Here is a 3,538-nt window from a genome sequence, read left to right as displayed (position 1 = left end):
ATTTTTTTTACACACTGTAGAATTCCAGTTAACACATTTCTGGTCATATGACATCCCGAGTGCCCAGTTAAAAAAATCCCCACAGTTAATTCAACATTTAAACAAAATAAAAATATGTTAAATAAATAAAGGTTTGCTCTGTGATGAAATATTAAATAAGCATACACTGTACAGAGCACTAACAATGAAAACAATCCTTTAGCCTGTTGATCAGAGAGAGGCAGTCATTATGTCCATTTGAAACCTGTAATCAAAGAGTACAATGAAACTATAAAGTCCCATATGATCCTCATCATATCCAGTGACTTCAGAGTGGATCCTCTCTGTCATCCGGCCAGTGTTTGATGTGTGGCAAGCAGCACAGAAGCAGGATAGCTGAGGACTTTAAAAGAAGAGCAGAAAACAGGAACATATGTAGTTGTAAATGTAAATATCAGTGATACTTGTCTTGTCAAAGGGAATAAAATGATGAAAATGTTAACTTACACACTCATTTAGGGAGGATCTTGACACTGCACAGAGGAGGCACAGTCAGTCTGGCAATGATGGTGATCTCCAGGGATGTTTTCCTGCAGCAACAGTCCTGCCAACTGGCCATATGATCCAGAGTAGTTGGTTTGTAATGAACAGAAAGGTGTATATGTTAGGTAGTGTGCACTTAGAGCTGGTCCTAAGAAACAAATACATCCTGTAATAAACTGAATACCTTTAGTAGTGCTGCTGCAAATATAAAGCCCTTCTATCATGTGTGGTTTCAAAGAAGGTGTTTTGAAGGCTCAGTCACAGAAACTGTGCAGTCTGTTCAGTCCTGAGTGTCTCAGCTCTGAAGGGGATGGATAACAGAGGGAAACACCTGAGTACAGACATTACAATACACTCAAAATAACACTCCTAAGGTCAAGTGAAAACACAATTAAAACACTTTACAAAGAATTAATACATGTTTTCATGAAAATAATGTCATTAACCCTTTTTGTTGTGAGTAAATCTCACCGACTGCTTGTAGGACAACCTAGATGGAGGACTTAACACAGAATCTCTCCTGTGCTCCAGATGTGAAGTCTCACTCTCTGATCGTACGGCGAAGATGGTGATAATGAAGCCTCTCTGATCTGTGGCATTACAGTTTCTGGCTGCTATGTGCTTCACACTGTTGGATTTTACATGTGAAGCTTGTGTCTCTCTTAACAAAAAAAACCTAAAACCTAACAACCTCCTACCGCACCCCGCACCCCCCCCCCCCCCCCACTCCCCTCAACTCCCCTCAACTCCCCAGCCTCACACCATCCAATGTCTATACAAATGTAAGGTATCAGCTGGTAACAAAAAGCAAGTGTAACATATGTAGTACATATGTGACACTGCTGAAACATTTCTGGCCAGAAATGTGCAGTTATCAGCCCAGAACCAGACCCACCATGATAAATGCACCGGCTGAAACATGATAAAAGCTCATAAAAATGTATGTTTCATCGAATGATTTGTCCAAAAATATAATAATATACTTTTGAAAAAGTTTCAAGATTATAACAAACCGAAATCAATAACATTTTTGTAAATAGTATTTCAAAATAGAGGCACAGATAAACTGGCTTAACTGTCATTATTGCTGTAATTAGGTTTGTCTTTTTCTTTCTTTTTTCTTTTTTTAAAAAAAAGCAACCGTTAGTCTGTGTTGTTCTCTCAGAAACAATGAAGAAGCTGTTGAACATTTATGTGTTGTGTGGGCAATCCTCTGGTCCACCCTCCCTCCCTCCCAGCCACAGTGAGACTGGGGCAGCCTGGCAGGATTTTGAAGCCTGGCTGCAGAGAGGATATGCCTACACTGTTCGTTTTAAACTGCTATATTTGATTTTTCTGACATTCATAGATTATTGATTTTTAGATTTTCTGTAATACATAAAATTGTCATATTTTACTGATATCATTACTTAATTCATTTAATTGTATTTTAGGTAAAAGAATTCAAACATTATACTGCAATGCAGGGCGTTTTTTCTTAAGTCAATTTTTAAATATCGCTCTACTTTCTTAAGTCATTCAGAAATATAAAAACTACTTACTGTATTCAAAGATCTAGATCATGAATCATCACAGGACAATACACAGTATACAGGGTCATGGTAACTATGGTAGGTCTTCATGACTCCAGAATGGAGACATCGCTCTGGCTGAGAAATGAAAATAAGGTCAAGCAGTGTGTTCTTCTCTGTGGTAGGGGCAGTGATGACCTGTGCGTATCCCTAGACTCAAACAGCTCCAGGATTGGTTTGTTTGCACTGGATAAAACATTCTCATTAAAATCACCACACACTATGATGGGATGACAGTCCATGATCTCTAATGAGTCTAATAGGCTTACCAGGTTTTTCAGGAATGGCCTCAAAGTGTAGTCTGGAGGTCTGTACACAACTGCAATCAGAGCACTGACTGGTGCTTCAACCTTTAAAGCCAGAAATTCAAGGTCAGTTACATTATGGATGTACTGTTTTTCATGCACTTGAATGTCACTTTTCACATAAACAGCAACTCCACCACCACTTCTGTTTGCCATCTGGGGAAAGTTTGTGTAGGACAGGTGTCTGTTGCGTTTGAACAAATTGTAATTTTCAAGTGGAGACTCTCTGCGACAAAAGAGCCCCGCAGGTGTGTTTCTGTTAGGCACAAAACATCTGCTAGACACAATTCATGGTGACTCTTGATGTCATTAATGTGAGCTGGCAGTCCCTCTGTATTATGATGAACAATGGTGAAAACCTCTGACCTGCTCAGTGTTTGTCTCACGTGTAGAAGAGGCATCATGTCATCAAGGTTGGCTTGTCTCATGTTCTCAAGCGCTGCAGTGATTTCTGGGTTGGTGAATATTTTTTCTCCTCCATATCAAGAAGATACAGTCCACTGAGAGATGTCACTCTACTGACAGCTACGTAGGCCATGCCGGGCTCAAAAATGCTCTTAAGAGAGACAACAGCTGATGTGGTTGTCATACCCTGTACCTTATGTATTGTACATGCAAAGGCCAGCTTCACTGGGAACTGTCTTCGTACCACTCCTTTCTGCTTTAGATTCTCCTCTGCTCTCTCAATGTACACCATGCCGTCTGCTGGTGTGCGGTTATTCTTTCCAGATGTCTCATTATCCATTTGAAGTCCAAGCTTGATGATGTGTTGGTCATTTTCAGAGTAAACTACTCTAAGTAGTTTTCCAAACGCTCCATTAACCAAACCATTTTGTATGTCAATGTTTCTGGTGAGCATGACACGAGCTCCTTCTGCAACTTTCAGTGTGTCTGGTAACTCGTTTTTACCTCCTTTGAATGGTCTGTCTTGAAGTGCCATTCTGCCAGTTCTAGGATCCTTTCTATAATCATCTGCATGGATGTCAATGATATGAGTATGGAGCAGACCCAGTGTTGCAGAGTTGTGTGCATCCACTTCTTTATTAGTTGCAAAAATGTGCAACGCATCAGTCGGACAAAGGGCTGGTTCAGTTATGGCCTGTGACAACAAATTTCTATCTGCTTCGCATAAAGCTCATC

The 3,538-nt window shown here is 40.1% G+C and overlaps 1 long non-coding RNA gene across 1 annotated transcript; it reads right to left on the bottom strand.

Moving 5' to 3' along the window:
* Positions 1-281: 281 nt before the first annotated feature.
* On the bottom strand, positions 282-1,182 carry LOC120438056. Its single transcript, XR_005611630.1, has 3 exons — positions 707-1,182; positions 487-590; positions 282-382 (listed from the first exon to the last, which is right to left on the bottom strand). It is a non-coding gene; the product is annotated as an uncharacterized LOC120438056 (long non-coding RNA).
* Positions 1,183-3,538: the final 2,356 nt, after the last annotated feature.

Source organism: Oreochromis aureus, linkage group 3 (assembly GCF_013358895.1).
Source record: "Oreochromis aureus strain Israel breed Guangdong linkage group 3, ZZ_aureus, whole genome shotgun sequence".
NCBI lineage: Eukaryota > Metazoa > Chordata > Actinopteri > Cichliformes > Cichlidae > Oreochromis > Oreochromis aureus.
The sequence above is the reverse complement of the archived record's forward strand: the minus strand, read 5'-3'. Positions and strand labels throughout refer to the sequence as shown.